This window comes from Nicotiana sylvestris, chromosome 11 (assembly GCF_000393655.2).
Source record: "Nicotiana sylvestris chromosome 11, ASM39365v2, whole genome shotgun sequence".
Classification (NCBI taxonomy): Eukaryota; Viridiplantae; Streptophyta; class Magnoliopsida; order Solanales; family Solanaceae; genus Nicotiana; species Nicotiana sylvestris.
The window spans coordinates 135,212,226-135,238,615 of NC_091067.1; positions in this window are offsets into that span (position 1 = coordinate 135,212,226).

Below are 26,390 nucleotides of genomic sequence, written 5' to 3' on the forward strand. Positions count from 1 at the left end.
TACTGGAATTAGGGATTGAGAGATAGAAAGAGATGTAGAGAGAATTTCCAATTGTTTGCAACAACACCCAATTCTACAAGATTCTTCTAGGAGTACTTAATAAAGCAGTAAGTAAATGAGGCAGATGATTTTTACGTGGAAAAATCCCACACAAGGGGATCAAAAAACCATGACCTACACCTGTAGGCTTTTAACTTCAGTAACTTGTAATCTTACCTATTACAAGCCACTTTACAATAATTCCTATTGCAAAGGATTTACTCAACTAACTTGTGGTACCTTTTCCACAAGCCACTTTGTGAGTATCCTAGTTACAAAAGCTTTTTCTAACTTGTGATGCTATCACCAGAAGCCACTTTGTAATTCTACGATTACAAAGACTTTTCCTTATGACTAAATCTAGTCACAACATAAACTCAATGAGTTTACGGATTTATAAGAGGATTCCTAATTAGAATGCTTCTAGGTAAGCGATTTAGGAGATGCAATAAGTACAATTACAAGGTTACAACTCCACTAGGACAACGACAATCTATCTTTTAGGAACTGGTCCGCAGTGGCATTCAACCTTGTTCTTCAAGCTTGTGATGATGATTTCTCTATTTTTTGCAAGAGCTTGAATAATAAACAGAACCCTTCCAGTGATGTCTTTTGTATAAAGCTCATTGGGTACATCTTGATCCCATCACTTGAAATGATGTGAGTACTTTGTTTGGTTAGAGAATGAGTGGGCTAACAATGTAATGCAGTGCGGCAGAAACAGTGCCATCAGTCACTTTACTTCCAGCTGTGTCCAAATAACTTTGTACTGCTATGAGGAAACCTCAAGAGCATCGGGTCCTTGTTTTGGTTCCTAGCTCCTGAAGCTGTAGTAGTACACCTTTAGTTGGAATCCATTTAAAGTGATGCAGCAATCCAAGTAGGTCAGGTTCTCTATTTGGTTCTTAACAATAAGTTTGTTAGATCATTAAAATATAAGGCAATAGTATTTAAGATCTACCATAAGACCTTCAAAATCCCTCCGTACCTAAAAATATATGACGACACGACACACCCTAAGGATCATGTGACTCACTATGTCACCGCAGTAAAAGGCAACGACCTTGCCAAAGAGCAAGTACCCTCCATTTTATTGAAAAAGTTTGGCGAAACCCTCACCGGAGGTGCATTAAGTTGGTATTCACAGCTGCCTGCGCGCTCAATTGAACGACAAGTTTGTAACGGCCTATGCCGGAGCCAAGAAGGCGGAGGCAAGAGTAAATGATATATTTTCCATCAAACAATCACTCGGAGAGGGACCAAGGGACTTCCTTGCTCGATAAGGATGACCTTACCAAATGTATTGGAAGGAATTGCCGTGGCTGCTTTCCAGAACGGGTTGAACAGAAACGATTCAAGGGAGACCAGAAAGCTGCTGAGTCGGCTCATGAAATATCCCCTAACCACTTGGGACAAAATACACAATGCCTATTGCGTCGAAGATCGAGCTGATGAAGACGACCTGAATGGACCAACCCAATAGCTAACCTCATTACAAGCCGAGTCCAGAAAGGATCGGAGAAAAGACAATAGAAGGGATATAGCAAATCCCCGACCCAACCAAGAAAGACATTAACCATACGTCGTAGGCGCCCCCATGCCGCCTTCCTTCCACGACGAGGGCCCATCCAGGCCAAGAATAAGGATTCACCAAAATGAGAGAGGTATGCCTCCTTATTATCTGCTCACAATTTTTGTGTTTCGCCCTCCAAAATAGTCTACGCGCTGGAGAAACTCGGCCCAAAAGTGAAGTGTCCACAGAAGATGAGGTCCAACCCAAGCACTAGGAAGTCAAACGCCCTCTGCGAATTCCATCAGGATTGAGGTCATAAAACCGATGACTGTATCACCCTAAGGCAAAAGGTAGTGAACATGCTTCACCACGGGCACTTGAAAGAGCTATTAAGCAACAGAGGAAGGGGAAACTTTGCTCGAGGATGCGAACAACACCAGGGTCCACCAAAATCGCCTTCTCCAGCTCGAACCATTCAAATGATCATTGGACTGGGTGATGACGCAACAATCAACAGTGTAAAGTTCTTGACCACCCACAAGCTCAAACGGTCGATCACTCATAAACGGTACGACGAACTCGAAAACGTATCATCTTTGATAAGTCAGATACCCACGGTTTGGTTTTTCCTCACTATCACGCTTTTGTCATCACTTTACGCATATTGGATACATATGTGAAACGTATTATGTTGGACGATGGGAGAGGCACGTGCATTATCCATCCTCGAGTACTTGCACAAATGAAATTCGAGGATAAGATAGTGCTACGCTACATCACACTAATGAGTTTTAACAATGTAGTTGAACGAACATCTGGAGAAATCACACTCCCCGTCCTGGCCGGCGGCATCACTCTGGAAACCACATTCCATATTAGGGATCAGGACACGGCGTATGCCATTATAGGCTGACGTTGGATACATGCAATGATAGCCATCCTCCCCATTTTGTACCAAGTCATCAAATTTCCCACCCCATGAGGAGTATTCAGCATCCGAGGGGAACAACACACTTCCCGAGAATGCTATTGCATCACCTAGGATTGCACATACACCCAACAAATTAAGGGCAAAGCCAAAGAGGTATAACAATTAACAGGGTCGAGGTCGAGGTCGAGGTCGAGCAGTGATGAAGGGAAGGACGTCATCAGAGACCCCGAAATCATAAAGGCCACGGGATCAACCGTAGAAGATCTTGACCTCGTCCAACTCGATAAAAATGACCATAGCAAGAAAGCCTACATCGGCCACAAACTTCAGGAACCAGGTAAATTCCATCATTTCTTAGCTAACAACGCAGACTTATTTGCCTTTTCCCATGCAGATATGCCAGGCATCCCGAAGGAGATAGCGACATACAGGTTGAACGTCTACCCACTTTATCCTCCGATAAGGCAAATTAGGCATAAATTTAATTTTGCAATAAACGATGCAGTCCGCGAGGAGGTTGAAACAACTGCTAGAAAATGGCTCCATCAGAGAATCAAAGTACCCCCAATGGGCCGCCAATGTAGTCATGGTGAAAAGAAGAACGAAAAATGGCAGATGTGTGTGGACTTCACAGATTTGAACAAAGCATGCCCGAAAGACTCATTCTCGTTGCCCTATATCGACCAGCTTATTGACGCAACAGCCGGGCACGAGTTATTAAGCTTCTTAGACGCTTACTCGGGCTACAACCAGATCCTCATGGAAGAGGAAGACCAGGAAAAGACCACCTTCATCACCCACTAGGGGACGTATTGTTAAAAGGTGATGCCTTTCAGACTGAAAAATGCAGGGGCAACATATCAGAGGTTGGTGACAAAGATTTTCAAAGACCAACTCGACAAAACCATGGAGGTCTACATTGATGATATGTTGGTCAAGTCAAAAAGGAAAGAGGATCACATCAACCACCTGAAAGAAGCCTTCCATATACTCAGGCGACATGGAATGAAATTGAACCCTGAAAAGTGCGCCTTCGGCATAACCTCGGGGAAATTCCTCGGTTTACTATTATCATAACGAGGTATCGAAGTCAACCCCAACCAAATCAAAGCTATAGAAGGAATACCGGAGAGCAGTAAGAAACAGATTTAAAGACTAACCGACCATATAACCGCCCTATCGAGATTCATCTCACGGTCCTTCGACAGATGCCACAAGTTCTTCCGCGTACTCAAGAAAGACAACGACATCCAATGGAGCCCTGAGTGCGTCAACACCCTGAAAGATTTAAAGGCGTACTTATCTTCACCCCCACTGCTCTCTAAAGCAGAACCCGGAGAATTCCTCCTCGTTTATCTGGCCATGTCTGATGTGGCGGTGAGTGCAGTCATGGCCCAAGAAAATAAAGGTACACAATCCCCCATCTACTACATTAGTAAAACTTTAGTCTATGCCGAGACGATGTATCCACACCTTGAAAAGTTGGCCCTGACTTTGGTTGTAGCTTCACGAAAGCTTAGACCCTACTTCCAGTGCCACCCCATCTCGGTAGTCATGACTTTTCCCCGAAAGAGTATTTTCCATAAACCCGAGCTATCAGGAAGATTGGCCAAATGGGCTACAGAGTTAAGCGAGCATGATATAACCTATCAACAACGAACGGCGATGAAGTCGCAAGTGCTTGCCGACTTCATCGCCAAATTCAGCACAAAAATAATGCCTGAAGTTGAAAGAGAAGCCGCCCACACCTCCCCCCAAATACAATACCAATGGGTTTTTCATACCGATGATGCCTCTAACACATTGGGATCTGGACTATGACTCGTGCTCGAGGTCCCAACATGCGAAGTAATTTGCCAGTCCATAAGATGTCTGGACATGACTAACAATGAGGCCGAGTATGATGTCATGATTGCAAGATTAAGGCTAGCACTCAAGTACATAGCAAAGCGAATCATCCTACGCTGCGACTCTCAGCTCATCGTCAACCAAGTCACAAGAACTTTCCAAATCAAAGAGCAAATACTACAAAAATATCAGGCCGAGATCTACAAGCTGTTACCCGAATTTGATGAATGCCAACTCGACCAAATCCCTCGAGCACAGAATATCGAAGAAATCGACCTTGCCAAACTAGCAGCAGCCATTAAAAGCATAATCGGAAAAGGAAATATGGTCACTCTCCTCCACTCATCGATCCATCAAATCGAGGTAAGAACTATGAACCTAACTTGGGACTGGCGCAATTGTATTGTTACATACTTGCAGCACGGCATGCTCCCCAGATGATAAAAAAGAAGCCAAAAAGTTTCGAATGCAGGCGGCAAGGTACAACATCATAAACAACGACTTGTAGAAAAGAATGTATGGCAGCCCCCTAGCAAAATGCTTAGGCCCAAACCATACACCATGCGTTCTAGAAGAAGTCCATGAAGGCCACTGCGGAGCTCATTCCGACAATCGAGCTTTGGTCAGATGTCTCATACGAGCAGGCTACTACTGGCCCACCATGAAAAAAGAGACTGTCGACTTTGTGAAAAAATGCGAACAATGTAAAAAATATGCCCCTATGATCCACCAAACGGGAGAGCACCTCCACTCATTCACCTCACCTCGGCCTTTCATCAAAGGAAATATGGTCACTCTCCTCCACTCATTGATCGATCAAATCGAGGTAAGAACTATGAACCTAACTTGGGACTGGCGCAATTGTATTGTTACATACTTGCAGCATGGCGTGCTCCCTAGATGATAAAAAAGAAGCCAAAAAGCTTCGAATGCAGACGGCCAGGTACAACGTCATAAACAACGACTTGTAGAAAAGAACGTGTGGCAGCCCCCTAGCAAAATGCTTAGGCCCAAACCAGACACCATGCGTTCTAGAAGAAGTCCATGAAGGCCACTGTGGAGCTCATTCCGACAATCAAGCTCTGGTCAAATGTCTCATATGAGTAGGCTACTAAAGGCCTACCATGAAAAAAGAGACTGCCGATTTTGTGAAAAAATGCGAACAATGCCAAAAATATGCCCCTATGATCTACCAAACGGGCGAGCACCTCAACTCATTCACCTCACCTCGGCCTTTCATCAAATGGGGGATGGACATCAGCGACCCCCTCCCAGCAGGGCGAGGTAATGTACGATTTCGTTTAGTTTTAACTGACTATTTTTTCAAGTGAGTGGAAGCAGGTGTATTCACCCAGATATGTGAGCAAGAAGTGATCGCCTTCATATGGAAAAAAATTGTGTGTCACTTCGGCCTCCCCAAAGAAATTAGTTGTGACAACGGGCCTCAATTAACCGGAAAAAAGATTGCCGAGTTCTTTAGAAATAACATATCAAAAGAATACTCTCCATGCCATATCATCCTGTTGATACCCAATTTTTCCCTATATATTTTTCAATAAGCAAAATAACTTCAAAATAGCATATATATGCATATATAAGCATGTCCAAGGATTTTATTATTTTTCCACAATTGTAAAGGTTTTTAATGGATTTATTTCCCCCTTTGTTTATCCATAAAAACCCAATAATTATTTCCAAAATTTACTATCTTGATAATTCATCTATTGAATTTTTATATTTATGCCAAAATATGGCTAAAGTAATTTTACAATTTCATTTAGTATTTTTTAAGCTAAATTGCACATAATTGCAATATTAGCCATTTTAAGACTTAATTGTGTTTTATATTCATACAATTGAGTCTTGTATTTTGATATTGTTAATTATGTATTGAAAATCATTTTAGCCCTTTCAATTTAGTTTTCAGAAACTATTTACTATTTTTATAAATTTAAAAGGGAAAACTAGCTATTTAAATAACAGCCCCTTTTGCATTTCAATTATAACCTAAATTGAACCCTAATTCCCCAGCCCAATTTTAATTTAAACCCGACCCTTACCCAATTAAATCCTACCCAAACCCAGATCCCCACCTACCCCTTTTAATCTAGGTCGTTGATCATTCAGATCAACGGCCGCTGTTCCACATTACCTTTTTAAACCCAAAACGACCCCTAACCTAATTCATTTGTTACCTACCCGCCGCCCTTGAATTCCCACTCCTCTCAAACTCTCTCTGAAACCTAAGGCTAAACCTAGCCGCCGCCACCCAAATCCACCCTAAACTCCTTTGATTCTCACTCAACCCATGGGCTTCATGGCTGTTTGAGACATATATCGGTCTCTTATGTCTCCCGTGTGCCTGTTTTTGTGATTTCATGGAAAGATCTCAAAGAGATCTAACCCAGATCCTGCTCGACTTCTTTCTTTGGTCTTTTCCGGCCATCCATGGTCGATCGAGTCAGATCCATGGCTTTTCCGGTTAGATCGGTAACTTTTCGAAGTTTTTCTCACTTTTCTGGGTTCTCTGAAACCCTAACCTATTAAGATCTTTCGATTATCTTTCAGATTTACCTTAGATCTGTGTATGCTATAAACCTCTTAAGTGTTTTTCTCCAAAGATTTCCGATTTTTTTCCAAGCGACTCTCTGTCTTCAAAAATTAGGGTTTCTTAAACTCTTTCTTTTAAAAAATCCCTTCTCTGATTTTTAGGGTTGTTTTATGATTTTACTGTGTTCAAACGATTTGTTTACGCTTTTATTCTACATGATTCAGCATGTTGAAAACCCTAAGCATCTTTGATTTTATCCGAGGTTTTGAAGCTGCCTATATTTGTTCTGTATGAATACTGGGTTCGATTAAGTTCTTTGTGTTTGAATCCTTTTCCTTGTTAGACTTGTTTGATTCTAAGTTCTTACCATCTTTTAAACTCGACTATTGTTAAAACCCTAATTTCTTAAAAGGTTTTCTCATTTATTACTGTGAGTTCTTTACTTGTTTCTGACTCTCTTTACCTGTTAGACTGTTTTCTTCACTTTGGTTCTACGTGTGAGCCATGACTACTTGAACTTGTTGATTACCATGCTTTGAATAGTCCCTATCCTATTCATGTCACTCCTATATGTTTATGTCCATCTAGTTTGCTCCTTTTTGTCAATATGTTTGACCCTACATGTCTAATATGCATGTTCATTCCCTTCTATTTATATGTTGAAGTGCAAAATCATGGCCACTTCTTGATTGATCTTGATTTCCATAAGTGACGATTTAATTGCAAGGTTTTCTTATAAACCGTAATTTTACTTGTTTGTTTAAGTTGATTGATTCTTTCCTTTATTTGCTGTGATATTTCACCCTGCTGAATCTTTTCCAAAATTAAGTATATTTTGTACTTAGACTCAATTACTTACCATGTACCTTTACTACCCCTTTTATGGCAAGAATCAATCTTTCTCAAACTGATTTCTTTCCATAATTGTCCTTGTTAGTTTCTGTTTGAACAGTAATCCCTTGATTAAAGGGGAGTACTTGTATTAATGGGATTTTGATTGTGATTATTTTCATATTTGTGTCAAATCTTTACTTGTTACCTTATTTTCTACTCGTTTTCAAAGCTATAAAAACCCTACCCTCTCTTCTTTAAAGATACGAACAATTGAGTTCAGAACACACACTTACATACTCAAAACTCTCTCTTTCTCTACTATTACTTGTGCTGCTGCTTTGTCTTGCCGGCTGAAAGCCAAGGCTAGACTGTGGAATCCTACTTGCCTTATCTTTCTGCACTTTGCTTATTTAACTGGTATGTCCTAGTTTAATTTTAAAGCTTCAACAACAACATGCTTCTTTATTTGTTTCAGTTTCCCTCATTTTTTCTGCTTGTGGTTCTGTTAAGTTACATTACCAGCATGCTATAATGTTTTCCCCTTCCCTTTAGATTAATGCATGTGTGTCTCCAAGCATGCCTGTCAATCACTTATTGTGAACTTATCATCCTAAGCCCCATATCTCTTCAATGTGCTTATGTTCTTTCTGATTAGCTTGTGATCATGCCAGTATCAGCTATTGCTGTGCATGTCCTACTAGTCCTAAGACCCTTGATGAGGTTATATGTTGTAGTCAATGTCTGTGTATCCCAAGTCCCTTGACCCCTTTGTGTGACTACTGATTCTGTATGTGATCCCATATTGGGAGTTTTGAGTTTTATTTACCACTACAACTAATTTTAATCACCTCTGTTACTGACTACTTTTAAAATGGACTATCAGTCCAGCTTTTTTTTTTTAAAAAAACAAATCCCTTTCAACATGTGTTCTGCACTTTTACTATACTCTTAGAATCTAGGTTCTGCCCTTCTTGTGTGAGCCTTGCTTTGGGACACTTGAGCTCCCTCTGAACCTGGACACATAAAGACTGGCTCTTCCACACTGCACTTACTCTGTTTGGTTATGCAAATCTGGGTGTGAGCACTGCCCGGGATCCCTTGAGGTCCTTAGGGAACTCTGACACACCCATACATGAGAAGGTTTTGGAACAACATTTGGCATTTGAGGTGGTTTATTCCATAACTCAGAGAGGGAGTCAGAATCAGGCTTCCTATGGTTGTAACTTCTTATTTTGCATTTCTTCTGTAATTCAATCAATTGGTTTGTAATAATTTGTAAACAAGTATGGGGTTGGCTAGTCAAAAGGGATGGGAAAATATGCATGTTATATTTATTAAAGGGTAGAAAACATGTTCCTAGGTTTACATTCCTACTTGCGCAATAGAAATCATGCTTAGGACTCATTTCATGCATTAGAGATCATGCTCCTTAGGACTTACACTTACTGTTTTCAGCATGTCCATTTCACTAACATATCACTTATAAAATCCTGCGTTAATACTGATGTTTCTGCAATCATGTTCCTACTGCCATGTACACTTAGAGATCCTGTTTAGGCTAAACAACACTAACAAACATATCTTCTCTGCATATTCTAGAAATCATGTTTAGACGCTATAATATTTGTGCATATAGAAATCCTGCTTAGGATTCTGCATACACATCATTCTGCATCTCCGTACATTAGATACCATGTCTTTAGGATTTCATTTATATTCGCTTAAGTGCGCTTAGGCTAACTATGAATGTATAAGAGGGAATAAAACAATTTTACTCAGTCCTTTACGACCAACTGGCAATAATTCTATGTGTTGAACACCTAGGACAACATGCTTTAGGTAATAAAAGTAATCTCCAAACTGTCTTAATAACTTGGAACAACTGCTGCACCTCATTTTGCGCCTAGGCAAGCCTTAGGTAATAATGATAAAACTAGAATTGCCTTTGTTTAATTATCAACTGCTATAACCAGCAGGCAGGCCTGATTCAGACTTCTTATCTTAGTCATGTAATAAATTTGGTTCTACTTCAACAAAAACATCCTGCCTTAGTATTTTAAATTCTGACCTTAACTGTGTATAAGTCATGCTGTTTACGTGCATTATTTGTGGAGGTATAACTGAGCCTTCTATCTGCTGACATGTTTCCCCTAATTGCAGTCTTATATGTTTTGTATGTCACTTTAGTATTTTTACCTTTAACCTGAGGTCTGCCTAGAACCTCCTTCTTTTAGGAATAGGAGTCCTAAAAATTCCTCCGGGACTAATAGGAAGGGACGGGTAGTAGCATGCAATAAGAGTCAAGACCAATCATCTCTCTAATTACCTTTACGGGGTGGGAAAGGGTAGATATGGATATGATGACCGGTGCGCTAATATCATGTGTATCCCCTCTTTTGAGGAGTGCCATACCGGGTATTGCATCGGTGTGATCCATATTACAAACAAACCTAGGACACCCCTTCCCCCCTTTTCTTATATTCATAAGCATGCTTTAGATTGTAACAATTTTCAAAATTTAGCCTTTCAATAATTGTTTTCAAACTTTTGTGTGTTTAAACTTAAATCTCCTCTATTTGAGCCAGCACTTGTCTATTTGTACAAATTCATAAAAACTGTCTGGCCGAGAACCACACTAGTGGATCCTGAGTGGTGCCTAACACTAGGGCATGCGTTCGAATCGATTTATCGATAAATCGAATCGATTATTTGTTATCGGATTATCGATATCGGTTTATCGATTTGTCGATTTCGATTTTGAAATTTTCCTTATCAAGTTATCGATTTTGATTTCGATTTTGTCCTCTTCGTTTATCGGTTTTTCGATAAACTGATAAGATATACTAAAAAGACAAAATTTTTTTTACCCTTATTCTATAATACCCTTTCCTTTACCCTAAGTCCCTAACCCTACTATTTCCTCTACCATATTTAAGGAATGATTATATTTAAAGATCAAGGGAATGGAGTTCAAATTAATGGAAAACAGAATTAACCTTGATGATGTATTTTGTTTTGTTTTTTTATACCGTTGGAGTGTTGGTGGCATACATTTGATCCCTTACTTTAGTTTTGTTACATGTGCTTGTTGACACAATTTTTATGTTATAAACGGTCTTCGTCTTATTTTAGCTTCTTTTTGTCCATATTAGTTAGGCGTGTTTATAGCGATATACTTTCCGTGGAATCCCGCAAATATTCTTATTGGTGTAATCGATAACCGAATCGATCAGCCCCCAAAATCGATAAATCGAAATCGAAAAAATCAAAACCTTATTGAAATGATAATAATAAGCATATGTACAAATCAATAATCGATAAGTAATTATCGATAAGGGTCAAAATCGAATCGATAAATCGAATGCACACCCTACCTAACACCTTCCCCTTAGGATAATTTCAAGCCCTTACCCTATCTCTGGTTACCCAACATAGTTAGAAATGAACCCTATAGGTGTCCTAATACACCTTAAATCATTAGGTGGCGACTCTTCAAAATGCAAACCCCGTTCCCAAAAGGAATGAGTTGTCCCATACCGAATGTCATAAACCCGATTTTCCGATGTGAAGAGGAAAAAAGAGGGCACGAAAGCATGACGACTCTACTGGGGATTTTTTTAGGCTTTTATCATTTCATATTGTTCTTGTGAATTTGTACCCCTCCCTTATGTGCAATAATTTGTTTAAATACCTTTAAGTATTCAATTTCTTTTTCAAAAGCAAAACTGACATATCTTCTTTATTTCCTTCCTTTATTGCCGCTTTAAATTATAAAACTGTTGTATTTATCGCTTTATTAATGTGCAAATACATGTCAACATGTTTTTTTTAATTATTGCATAATCATTCTTAACATCATACTCCACTCGTGCCAAATAAATAGTATAGCAACACTTTTAATAAGTGGTTGCGCTCTTCCTATAACATTACCCCCTAAATTCAGAAAGGCATATTTTCGCTAAAACTAGTCGATCAGCAGTGCAGTCGACAGTTCCGTGCCTTCCCCCTTGAGTTGTCCGCTCAAGGGTACCAGTCTAAAACCTCATAGAAACCTTACTTTGTTTAAATTGTGAATGCATCATGGTAAAACCTAGTCGGGTCAATTATGTTGTCCACATAATGATCATTTAAGATAGCCTTGTCAAAAGTCCACTGGGTTTCCCTAAACCCAAACGAACATCACCATGTTCTATGCATTTATTTGGAGAACTAAATGCTTCATGCTAATTGTTGATGTTAAAATAGTCGAGTTTGGTGGGGGTATGGTCTTAACCCTCTTGTTTTGCAGAAAATGAAGAACGAGGTCCCCAGCTTCGGTATGGTTAGCACACCCCCACTCTTGCTAGACTGGTGGAGGAGTCTTCCATCAAATGACCAAATCAATGAGTGGAAAGAGATGGCCGCCAAATCTAGTAAAAAGTTGGAATATCTAGAATACAGTTTGTTGTAATTGGAAGGAAAAGTGAGGAAGAGAGTCACCAACTGCCGGAACGCTGAAGGAAACGAAGGAGAATACCTAGCAAAGGCATTTTTACTGGTTAACCTACGCGAGCTGGAGGATTTGAACAACGAGAGAATTCAACATGAGGAAGGTCCTTCTGGGACCAAATATATAGGAATTTACCTTTTCGCTCTATGAATGTAATAAGGCCAATGGCCATTAATGACCTTTCTTTCTTTCTTATTGTCGTTTTGGGATTCGTCTATTTTATTAATAAAATGAGGCATTTAGCATTTTAAGTTCTCCAAATAAATTTGTCGCTAGGCCTACCTTGGGCACAAAGAGGTTCCCAAATTAGGACACGCTTTACATTCCCGCACTATATGTTTAAATATTGCAATACTTTTTATAATCCTCACTGACTTGATTACCTTTTTGTTTTTGTTTTGTTTTCTTTTATTATTCCCCTCCCCAAAGGTTAGTTCGTGCACTTTGGCATCATCATCTTATTTTACAAGGCCCTTCCATACAAGCTATGAGCAGAGGAGCCTATCTCAAGAATTGGACCATCAGGACAACCAAAGCCCGACGTACCTCGGGGTAGCAAGGCTAAAACAAGCATTATCCATTGTTTTTACTAAATGTTTTTCTTTTCGCATTTTCAATTACCGCAATAAGATCTTCAATGTTCAAAATAGTTATGCAATTTATCAAAGCATTTTGACTTTTCTTATGAATTAACACTTATTACTATCGTTTTCTCTCATTACTTTACTTATACAGCATTACTATTACTTGTCTTGATGAACCAATGACTGTGACATGCAATAAGGCAACGCAACAAACAGACATTGATTCAGAGGAAGATGACATAGCTAATGAGATTGTCAAAGAAGTTGAGAACTTTGAGAACAGACCTAAGTCCAACCTGGATGAGACCGAAATTGTCAACCTGGGAGATGCAGAAAACGTCAAGGAAACACGAATCAGCATTCACCTATCGCCATAAGTGAAGAAAGAGTATACAGAATTCCTAAAAGAGTATGAGTACATATTTGCCTAGTCGTATGATGACATGGTTGGTCTGAGTACGTCCATTGTAGCTCACAAACTGCCAACCGATCCAATGTGTCCACCGGTGAAGCAAAACCTCAGAAAGTTCAAGCCTGATATGAGTTTGAAAATCAAGGAGGAAGTCAACAAACAGATCAAAGATAAGGTTCTTAGGGTAGTGGAGTACCCGACATGGTTAGCCAGCATCGTGCCAGTGCCAAAGAAGGATGGGAAGGTCAGAGTCTGTGTCGACTACCGAGATCTCAACCGGGCCAGTCTGAAAGACGACTTCCCTTTACCAAATATACACATATTGATTGACAATTGCGCCAAGCATGAGTTATAGTCATTCATAGATTGCTTCGCTGGTTATCATCAAATCTGGATGGATGAGAAAGATGTTGAGAAAACAGCTTTCATTACGCCATAGGGAATGTACTGCTACAAGATGATGTCATTCGGCCTGAAGAACGCAGTGGCCACCTACATGAGGGCCATGACTACCATCTTCCATGATATGATACACAAGGAGATAGAGTTATATGTGGACGATGTTATCATCAAATCCAAGAAGGCCACTAACCACATAGAAGATCTGAGAAAGTTCTTCAATAGATTGCGGAGATACAACCTGAAACTAAACCCCGCAAAGTGTGCATTTGGGGGTTCCTGCTAGGAAATTGCTTGGGTTAATTATGAGCCGCTGAGGGATAGAACTGGATCCATCGAAAGCCAAAGCTATTCAGGAACTACCACCTCCAAAGAATAAGAAGGTGTGATGAGTTTCTTGGGAAGGCTTAACTACATTAGCCGATTCATAGCACAGTCTACAGTCATCTGTGAGCCAATCTTTAATATGTTGAAGAAGGACGCCGCTACCAAATGGACCAAAGACTGCCAAAAGGCCTTCGACAAAATCAAAGAGTATATGTCAACGCCACCAGTCTTAGTCCAGCTAGAGCCAGGTAGACCCTTATTACTCTACCTTGCAGTATTGGATGGAGATTTTGGTTGTGTTCTGGGGTAGCATGATGAAACAGGGAGGAAGGAACAAGCCATCTATTATCTCAGTAAGAAGTTCACCCCGTACGAGGCCCAGTATTATCTATTAGAACACACGTGTTTTGCTTTGACTTGGGTAGCTCAAAAGCTGAGGCACTACTTCTGCGCCTATACTGCATATCTCATATCAAGAATGGATCCTTTAAAGTACATATTTCAGAATCCCATGCCTACTGTGAAGTTGGCCAAATGGCATATACTACTAAGTGAGTTCGACATCATCTACGTAACTCAGAAAGCGATTAAGGGACAGGCACTGGCAGACCATCTTGCTGAAAACCCCGTGGATGGAGGATACGAAGCCCTAAAAACATATTTTCCTGATGAAGAGGTGACATTCATAGGAGAAGACATTGTAGAATCCTATGACGGTTGGAGAATGTTTTTCGATGGAGCGGCAAACTTCAAAGGAGTTGGCATAGGAGCAATCCTAATATTAGAAACTGGTCAGCATTATCCGGTGTCTGCAAAACTCAGGTTCCCCTGCACCAACAATATGGCCGAATATGAAGCCTGCATCTTACGGCTTAAAATGGCCATTGGCATGAACGTTCAAGAGCTGCTGGTGATTAGAGATTTAGATTTTCTTGTACATCAGGTACGAGGAGAATAGACGACCAAGAACTCCAAGATACTCCCATATCTGCATCATGTACAGGAATTGAGAAAGAGGTTCACGAAGACGGAATTCCAGTATGTTCCCAGAATCCAGAATGAGTTCGTCGATGCATTGGCTACCCTTTCATCTATGATACAACATCCAGACAAGAATTTCATTGATCTCATTCCAGTAAAGATCCATGATCATCCAGCTTACTATGCCCATGTCGAAGAAGAAGTAGACGGAAAGCCTTAGTTTCATGATATCAAGGAATATTTGGAAAAAGGAGAGTACCGAGAGCTTGCAAATCCTACTTAGAAATGCACACTTCGGAGATTATCCAACAACTTCTTTCACAGCGGAGGAATCCTGTATAGGAGGACTCCCGATTTGGGATTATTAAGATGAGTCGACACAAAGGAATCATCCAGGCTACTAGAGGAAATTCATGCTGGGACTTGTGGTCCACATATGAACAGTTTTGTCTTAGCAAAGAAGATACTCCGGGCTGGTTACGTTTGGATGACTATGGAAACGGACTGCATCTAGTATGTCCAAAAATGCCACCGTTGTCAGATACATGCAGACATGATAAAGGTACCTCCAAGCGAGCTTCACACAACAAGCTCACCATGGCCATTCGCCGCCTGGGGAATGGACGTTATTCGACCAATCGAACCTGCCGTTTCCAACGGACACAGGTTTATCCTAGTAGCCATTGACTATTTCACCAAATGGGTCGAAGTAGCATCCTACAGAGCAGTAACTAAGAAAGTCATGGCAAACTTTGTCCGCGACCGCATTGTTTGTCGATTCGGGATTTTAGAGTCAATCATTACTAATAATGGCTCCAACCTCAACAGTGACTTGATGAAAGCCATGTGCGAAATTTTCAAGATCAAACACAGAAATTCCATAGCCTACAGGCCTCAAATGAATGGGGCTGTAGAAGCCGCCAACAAGAATATCAAGAAGATATTAAGGAAAATGATAGAAAGGCATAAATAGTGGCACGAGAAGTTATCTTTTGCTCTACTAGGGTATCGCACCACGGTTCGTACATCAACCGGGGCAACCCCCTATATGCTGATTTACGGTACAAAGGCTGTCATTCCCGCCGAGGTGGAAATTCCTTCCCTAAGGATCATACAAGAAGTTGAGCTCGAGATGTAGAATGGGTAAAAAGTCATTATGAGCAACTAGCCCTTATAGATGGAAAGAGAATGAATGCAGTTTGCCTTGGTCAACTCTATCAGAACAGAATTTCCAGAGCCTTTAACAAGAGAGTCAAGCCAAGACAGTTCACACTGTGGCAGCTGGTGTTAAAGAAATTTTTCCGCATCAAGATGAAGCCAAGGGGAAGTTTTCTCCTAACTGGCAGGGTCCATACATAGTTCACCGGGTTCTGACAAGAGGAGCCCTCATACTTGCAGAAATGGATGGAGAAGTCTGGCCAAAGCTGATCAATTCAGATGCAGTCAAGCGTTACAATATGTAATCTTTATGCTTTCCTCATATGATGTAAATTGAACTACACCTGACCTGATTCCTGTTTAAGAGGGGATACATAGGCATCCCTATAGATTCGGTCACAACTCAATAAGAATTTCATTTTCCCCCACAATTGGAAACTAGGGCAGAAATTTGAGGAGGATCCTCAAAATGCCGAAGTGATTTCAGCCAATCGTCGCACGAGTAGCAGTCAGAAACGTTAACCCATCAAATTGGGGCAGAATTTTGAGGAGGACCCTCAAAATTCTGTAGCGGGAGAGGTTGCAATGTCCTGAGCTATGTCACAGTCGTCGGTTCATCTAAAAGTTATTTTCAATTATACACGTATGTCATACTTTTACAAAATCATGCATGTTTATTATTGAAACTGCTTTGTTTAGCAACACTACCCCAATGATACAGACGGTATCACCAGATCAAAGCTGAACGAGTCAAGCAAAGCCAATAGGAATACGAACTAACCTTCCCCTTTACAAAACTCACGATTTTTCTGTGGATGCAGGCGTTAGGATTGCAAACATACTGTACGCCCATAAAACAAACATTGTTCAAGAAAATGATTCTTAGAACCATTGAACTTGCAAATAATTGCTATCAGCATACACCAGATGTCCCGTATGTCACAATGCTCCCAATGATCACAACACCGCAATCTGCTATCAGCTAAGAAAATTATACTACCATTGTTATTTTATTTCTTACATAAGGCGACCATTCTACCTTCCGAGACTAAAAGTTGTCTCCATCTGCATCTACATTGCATAAGGCTACTATTCTGCCTTCCAACTTGCATAAGGCTACCATTCTGCCTTCCGAGACTAAACGTTGTCTCCATCTGCATTCGAACCTTTGTATAAGGCTACCATTCTGCCTTCCGAGGTTATGCTCTACCTCCATCTGCATTCGCATCTTTGCATAAGGCTACCATTCTACCTTTCAAGACTAAACGTTGTCTCTATCTGAATCTTTGCATAAGGCTACCATTCTGCCTTCCGAGGTTAAGCACTACCTCCAGTTGCATTCGCATCTTTGCATAAGGCTACTATTCTGCCTTCCAATCTGTATAAGGCTACCATTCTGCCTTTCGAGACTAAACACTGTCTCCATCTGCATCTTTGCATAAGACTATCATTCTGCCTTCCGAGACTAAGCTTTGCCTCCAATTTTCGTCGAAACTAAGTGCCATCTCAAAGCACTATTTATTTCGCTTTTCTTACGGGCTAAGCTCTGCCCTGCAATTTGCAAGACTAAGCTCTGTCTTGTCCACATCATACTATTGCATCCTTTATGGGCTGAAATATCGCCAACCCATCCAAAAGCATCATCGTTTGGAGGCACCATCTTCATAGCCCGAGAACACCATGTCATGGCATGAGGATATCTTTCAATCTCTTGCATATCATTATTCAAAGGCATCATGGTTCAGAGGCACCAACCTCATAGCCCGAGAACACCATTTCATGGCCTGCAAATCCTTTATCACACGCTTCATGGCCCAGGACATCATGGTCTAAAGACGTCATCCTCATCGTCCAAAGACAACATTCATGGTCCAACGGGAATTTGCATCATGTTTAAATTTATGCACAGTATGCGCTTGTATTCTTTCTAATTGCAGGTAAACTGATGAGCAATGTCTATCCCAGCAGGAGCAATGCCGCTCCAGTTCCCGCAGCCATATTAAACCTAACCATTCCTGTAAAGCTATCACTCACCCGGCCCTAGATATTGCGTCTGTTCTTGAAAAGTCTTCAACGGCATACTCCGTCGATGGATCCTGAACTACATACGGCTTGATTCCTGTAAAACCAGGGATATGTAGGCAGCTCATAAGCCAGGGTGCGGCCTAACCTCTTCAAAACCGTTTTGCTCGGTCAAAATTAGCCATCATATCTTTACCCAACAACTCTTTTATCCTTCCCCGGTAAAGAGGGGCAGCTGTTGATGCCCAATTTTTCCCTATATATTTTTCAATATGCAAAATAACTTCAAAATAGTATATATATATGCAAAATAACTTCAAATAGCATATATATGCATATATAAACATGTCCAAGGATTTTATTATTTTTCCACAATTTTAAAGGTTTTTAATGGATTTATTTCCCCCTTTGTTTATCCATAAAATCCCAATAATTATTTCCAAAATTTATTATCTTGATAATTCATCTATTGGATTTTTATATCTATGCCAAAATATGGCTAAAGTAATTTTTACATATTTTTACAATTTCATTTAGTATTTTTAAAGCTGCACACAATTGCAATATTAGCCATTTTAAGACTTAATTGTGTTTTATATTCATAAAATTGAGTCTTGTATTTTTATATTGTTAATAATGTACTGAAAATCATTTTAGCCCTTTCAATTTAGTTTTCAAAACCATTTAATATTTTTATAAATTTAAAAGGGAAAACTGGCTATTAAAATAACAGCCCCTTTTGCATTTTAACCTAAATTGAACCCCAATTCCCCAGCCCAATTTTAATTTAAACCCGACCCTTACCCAATTAAATCCTACCCAAACCCGGATCCCTACCAACCCCTTATAATCTAGGCTGTTGATCATTTAGATCAACGACTACCGTTCCACCTTACCTTTTTTAACCCAAAACGACCCCTAACCTAATTCATTTGTTACCTACCCACCACGCTTGAATCCCCTCTCCTCTCAAACTCTCTCTGAAACCTAAGGCTAAACCTAACCGCCGCCACCCAAATCCACCCTAAACTCCTTTGATTCTCACTAAACCCATGGGCTCCTATGGCTGTTTGAGACATATACCGGTCTCTTATGTCTCCTGTGTGCCTGTTTTCATGTTTTCAGGGAAAGAACTCAAAGAGATCTAAGCCAGATCCTGCTCTACTTCTATATTTGGTGTTTTCCGGCCATCCATGGTCGATCGAGTCAGATCCATGGCTTTTCCGGCTAGATCGGTAACTTTTCGAAGTTTTTCTCACTTTTCTGGGTTCTCTGAAACCCTAACCTATTAAGATCTTTCGATTTTCTTTCAGATCTACCTTAGATCTGTGTATGTTATAAACCTATTAAGTGTTTTACTCGAAAGATTTCCGATTTTTTTCCAAGCGACTTTCCGTCTTCAAAAATTAAGGTTTCTTAAACTCTTTCTTTTAAAAAATCTCTTCTCTTTGTTTTATGATTTTACTGTGTTCAAACAATTTGTTTACGCTTTTCTTCTACATGATTCAGCATGTTGAAAACCTTAAGCATCTTTGATTTTATCCGAGGTTTTGGAACTGCCTTTATTTGCTCTGTATGAATACTGGGTTCGATTAAGTTCTTTGTGTTTGAATCCTTTACCTTGTTTGACTTGTTTGATTCTGAGTTCTTACCATCTTTTAAACTCGACTATTATTAAAACCCTAATTTCTTAAAAGGTTTTCTCATTTATTACTGTGAGTTCTTTACTTGTTTCTGACTCTCTTTACCTGTTAGACTAGTTTCTTCACTTTGGTTATACATGTGAGCCATGACTGCTTGACCTTGTTGATTACCATGCTTTAAATAGTCCCTAACCTATTCATGTCACTCATGTATGTTTATGTCCATCTAGTTTGCTCCTTTTTGTCAATATGTTTGACCCTACATATCTAATACGCATGTTCATTCCCTTCTATTTATATGTTGAAGTGCAGAATCATGACCACTTCTTGATTGATCTTGATTTCCTTAAGTGATAGTTTAATTGCAAGGTTTTCTTATAAACCCTAATTTTACTCGTTTGTTTAAGTTGATTGATTCTTTCCTTTATTTGCTGTAATATTTCACCCTACTGAATCCTTTCCCAAAATTAAGTTTATTTTGTACTTAGACTCAATTACTTACCCTGTACCTTTACTACCCTTTTTATGGCAAGAATCAATCTTTCTCAAACTGATTTCTTTCCTTAATTGTCCATGTCAGTATCCGTTTGTACAGTAATCCCTTGATTAAAGGGAAGTACTTGTATTAATGGGATTCTGATTGTGATTTTTGCCATATTTGTGTCAAACCTTTACTTGTTACCTTATTTTCTACTCGTTTTCAAAGCTATAAAAACCCTACCCTCTCTTCTTTAAAGACACGAACAATTGAGTTTAGAACACACACTTACACACTCAAAACTCTCTCTTTCTCTACTACTACTTGTGCTACTGCTTTGTCTAGGCGGCTGAAAGCCAAGGCTAGACTGTGGAATCCTACTTGCCTTATCTTTCTGCACTTTGCTTATTTAACTGGTATGTCCTAGTTTAATTTTAAAGCTTCAACAACAACATGCTTCTTTATTTGTTTCAGTTTCCGTAATTTTTTCTGCTTGTGGTTCTGTTAAGTTACTTACCAGCATGCTATAATATTTCCCCTTCCCTTTAGATTAATGCATGTGTGTCTCCAAGCATGCCCTATCAATCACTTATTTTGTACTTATCATCCCAAGCCCCCTATCTCTTCAATGTGCTTATGTTCTTTCTGACTAGCCTGTGATCATGCCAGTATCAGCTATTGCTGTGCATGTCCTACTAGTCCTAAGACCCTTGATGGGGTTATATTATGCAGTTAATGTTTGTGTATCCCAAGTCCCTTGACCCCTTTGTGCGACTACTGATTCTGTATGTGATCCCATTATAAAATGCTTGTCCTAAATTTTAGTTCTCGTTAGATACTCTCCTAGGTGTAAGTCACTTCTCTAGTGCCTTTTATTACTTAAGAAAACCCTTACAAAAATATTGTACTTACATTCTTTTCAGCATTCATTAGCATTAAATTAGAATAGTAACAAACCCAAACATGTTTAGAAGTGCAATTAAGAACAACACACATGACTAGATTGGATAGAAACTTGATTCCAAACCAATATTAATTCTCTGTGGATTCGATCCCGACCTTTTGGGTAAAATCTACATCGACCACTCCTCGCCATTATATTATGGTGTAGGGTTGGATCCGATCACTTTTTGGCACCGTTGCTGGGGAGATAAACGGTTTTTGGTTTTCTATCTAACTAGTTGTGTGTTTTTGTTTTTCTTTCCTTTTGTTTTACTAACTTGTGTGAGTTAATCAATTTAGGTACAAAATGGCAAACAGTGATCCTATCGGAAATGTTATCCTAGGGGAAGAGGTAGATGATAATGGTGACGATGAGGTGCCTCTAGTACCTCAAGGTCAAGAGGCCGCCAGGCCAATGAAACATTCTAGATCCTCCCCCAGCTCCTCCACGAGTGGCTCCTTGGGTGCTTCCAAATGAAGGGTACGCAAGTGTAATTGTCCCACCTCGGATCCAGGTGGGCAATTTCTAGATTACAAATGTCATGTTTACCTTATTGGAGCAAAGAGGGTACTTCACAGGTGCTCCCCAACAGAATGCATATAAACATCTCAACGGATTTGTGAATATCTGCTGGGGTAGCAAGCAAACAAATGGGTAAGAGGATGTATTGAGATTGATATTGTTCCCTTTCTCACTAAGAGGGAAAGCTTTGGGCTGGCTCGAAAGACTCCCCAACCATTCCATCACTATATGGAATGAGTTGGCCGACAAGTTTATAGCCAAGTTTTCTCACCGGGACATATGGCTGCATTAAGGGATGAGATCTTAGCATTTAAACAGGAACTAAATGAACCCCTTCATGAAATCTAGGATAGATATAGAACTATGGTCAAGGAATTCCCCAACAATGATATGATTGAAGCAATGATTCAACAGACATTTTATCGGGGTATAAACACGACCAATCAATGTGTGGTAAACCAGTTATTAGCGGGTAATTTTATGAAGCTATCTTATGCTGAGGCCTGCGAGATTCTTGATGAGATGGCTGACACTTCATCAGCCTGGCAGAGTCGGGCGAATGTTCCTCAGGGGGATTCTCATGTTATAAATCTTCACAAGGAACTTCAAGACTACGGACAAGCCATAGCTGAGTTGACAACAACCATGAACCAGTTAGCCAAAGCACAACTTCAGCATATTCAGCGACCAAAGCAAGTGAACGCAATGTAAGGAGTTAATCTATTAGTAAACAAGAGGAGACAGTCTGGTCAACAAATGCAAAGCAATCAAGATCAGTTTGATCAAGGTGGTGGTGGTTACAACCAGCATGATGGGTATTGTGAGCAAAGTAAAGAGGTTTTGTATGCCAACAACTATCAAGGACAATGCGGTAATGCTCCAAATCAACAATGGAGATCGCAAGGGAATAATCAGAATTGGGGCAACCAAGGCCAAGGAAATTGGAACAATAACAACAAAAATTCCAACAATTGGGGGAACAACAATCAGAACTGGTGCAACAATAACAATTGTGGTGGAAACAATAACCAAGGAGGTTGGAATAATGGTAATTAAGGTAATCGGGGGCCGGATTTTCAAAGGCCGCCAATGTTTCAACAACCTAACAATCTGCCTCCTTTTCCGTCCCAAGGTCCAAGTTCGTCAAACAATGACATGGGAAGGATTGAGTCGATTTTTGAACAAATGATGAAAAAGAACGCCGACTCTGATGCCCAATTGGCATACTATAATACTTCTATTCGCAATCTATAGGTCCAACTTGGACAGATTTCGCAATCTTTGAATATTTTCCCTAAGGGGGCACTACCTAGTAATACGGTAGTAAACCCAAAGGGTGGGAATAATACCGGCCATGCAATGGTGGTGACCACTAGGAGCGGTATAAGTGGTGAAGCAAGTACCTCCAAGCAAAAGGGAGTTGTGAGTGATAATGTTGAAGTGCAAAATGATGATAATCCTATAGTTGTTGAGCAAGTGAGTGAAGAGAAGTTGGATGGTAAGGTGCGAATTGATATTCAGGATATTGAGGAGGAGACTCAAAATGACGTGAACCCATCTAGGGAACGCATGATAGACATGCCAAAAATGATTATGCCTAAAGATAGGCTCCTTTTCCAAGGTCTCCTCCACCTAACCCTCAAAGACTTGCAAAGCATAAAAGTGAAAACCAGTTCAAGAAGTTTATTGAGATGATGAAAAGATTGTTGATCAATGTGCCCTTGGTGGAAGCTCTTAAGCAAATGCCAGGATACGCCAAGTTTATGAAAGACTTGGTAACTAAAAAGAGATCTATGGATTGTGAGACCATCAAAATGACTCATCAAGTGAGTGCTATTGTGCACTCGATGACTCCAAAGCATGAAGATCCCGACACATTTACCATTCTATATACCATTAGGAGTGTGGATTTTGTAAAGGCATTGTGCAATTTGGGAGCTAGTATAAATTTGATTCTTTACTCGGTGTTCAAAAATTTGGGTATTGGTTAACCGAGAGCTACCTCCATGAGATTGCAAATGGCTGATAGAACAATGAAGAGGCCGCTTGGTATTATTGATGATGTTCTTCTCCGGGTGGACAAGTTTATTTTGCCTGCTGATTTTGTGATTCTAGACTGTGAATTCGACTATGAGGTGTCGATAATATTGGGAAGACCTTTCCTTGCAACAGGGAAGGCATTTGTTGATGTGGAAGAAGATGAGCTCATCTTCCAGGTAGGTGATGAAAAAGTTATCTTCCATGTGTGCAAATCAATGAGGCAGCCGAATAGTACTGAGGTTTGTTCTTTTGTGGATCTGGTGATAGAGGTGATAGTTGATGACACTAGTGCCAAGATCAATGTGGAGGATCCTTTGGAAGCAGTATTGTTGAACAATGATGTGACCAAGGATGAAGGCCATGTAGAGTGTGTCAATGCCTTGCACGGAATTGGTTCTTACTCCTATGAGCCCCGTAAACTCTCCTTAGATCTGGAGAACAGAAAGACTCCACCAACAAAGACCTCCATCGAGGAACCTCCCATGTTGGAGTTGAAGCCTTTACCTCCACACCTCAGGTATGAATTCTTAGGCCCTTGTTCAACTTTACCTATTATTCATTCTTCTTGCCTTACTAACGTGCAGGTAGATGTCACTTTTGAGGTGTGATAACTGCGATTTCTGCATGTTTTGTATACCCATTCTTACCTGAGCTTTGGGCATTTATTGCCATATAATAGTCCCAAAATGCTTACAAATGACACTTGATTGCAGGTTTGAGAAACAAGATGACAAATACTAAAGATCTGCTCAAAAAGGAGTGAAATCTGCCAAGTGTCAAGAGATAACTGAAAGGGGAGATCAAAAGGCCCTGCGCGGTCCGCACTGTTCTGTCACGCGACCGCACAGAAGAGTTCAGAAGCTGGGCATATCCAACTTCAACTTGCACGGACCGCACTGTTTTGCCACGCGGTCGCGCATGACAGTTCAGAGGTCATGATGTTTTTAAGATAAGCTGCGCGGTTCGCGCCCAGTTCCAATGCGGTCCGCGTCCCTTTTTGTGCGGTCCGCGTGGATGAAGTTCATGCGGCCGCACGTTACTTTTGTGCGGTCCGCGCCCCCTAGTACCAGATGCAAGTAATGAAGACCCAGAGCCCTACGCGGCCGCGTGTCATTTGTGCGCGGTCCGCGCCAGACCCTCAGGGGTATTTTTGTCTGGTTTTTCTTGTGAAGTATAAACAGAACATTTTACTTTTTAGCAGAGAGGAGGGAGAGCGGTTCGAGGGCAGAGAGCAGCTGAACTCATGTTACCCTATTATCAGCCTATTTTGGGCCATTTCTTCTAGTTTTAAAGTGGAATCAAGTAGATTAACATTGTAGTTAACTATTATGTCAATTTCATCTATTATTTCTTTGATTTTTGTTACTACTATGTCTAGCTAAACCCATTAGCTAGGGTTGTGGCTCAACCCTAGTGTGGGAAATTGATGGGTGTGATTGTTTAGTGCATGAATGATGTTGGGTGTTTGCTATTTGGATTAATCTTAAGTTTTCACTAAGATTTGGTGGTTGCAAACACTAAGTCTAGCTTAGTGGGTCTTGACTCTTCTTGAGAAAGAGAGTCTATGACCTCAAGATTAACTCCAACAAGGAATCGGGATGGACCCATGAGAATGGTAGTCCCAATTAACGGGTTAAACCTCGAGAGAGTAATTACCCAACTTGAACCATAAGTTGCTTGGGCAAATTAGCCTACCCATTTGGTCTCGAGAGAGTCAATTGGACAAAATCACTCTCTCTACCGAGAGGTGTGAGAGTGGGTGTAAAAGGTGCAACGGTTATAGCATAAGCCCCATATTCGTCATTCTTGCATTAAGAATTTCTACCCGTTAGTGGACCACCTAGGTAAATGCTGCATCCCTGGTGCTTTTATCTATCTTGCATACAATTTAGAATCATAATTTTAGCATAACCTAGTTTTACAACTGTAGTTGATAAATTGTAGCTCTTAAACAAAAGAAAACCAAAAATGTTAGAAGATCAATTATGAGCTAAAACACTATCCTAGACCATACAAATACTCGACTCCAATTTGAAGTTCCCTGTGGAAAATCGACCTCGATATCGCTATTGGGTAAAAGTATTAGCGCCCACTCATCCTTAGGTTGAGTCGCTGCGATCACTTTTTGTCCTAAGACCAGGGAAGCAGATAAAGCTACATCTTACTCCACGGGGAGTGAGTATGCTCCGTCACGGAGCATTACCTTTGAGTCTTCTCCAACACATAGGGCCACTTCATTCCACCCCTGTGACCCCCCTTCCCCGGATAATGACGATATAGCCTCTTCCAAGGAGCCGGTCGATGTTATCTAGGACTCGTCTGATGATTCCGGAGCAGAAAACGATAAGGGGAGCACTTACTCCACGTCTCCCACAGCTTTAATATCAGGGGATAGTGGAAGATATGCCGAAGGGGGTGAACCACAGGTTGGAGGTATAGAGAGAACCAGGAAACCAGAAGCATGAGAGGATAGGTTTGTCAGCGAGGTCGCTTTCCACAAATTCAGGGAATGGTGGCCGAAGAGAAAGTTGATTCCGGAAAGGCGGTTCATAGACGCCGATCTTGTCCCACTCAACCCTCACGTGCAAGCACAATTCCGCACTAGAGAGGGTTGGGGATTCTTCAAAGAGAGAGTTGAATTTGCAAACGAGCATATGGTGAAGGAGTTTTATTGCA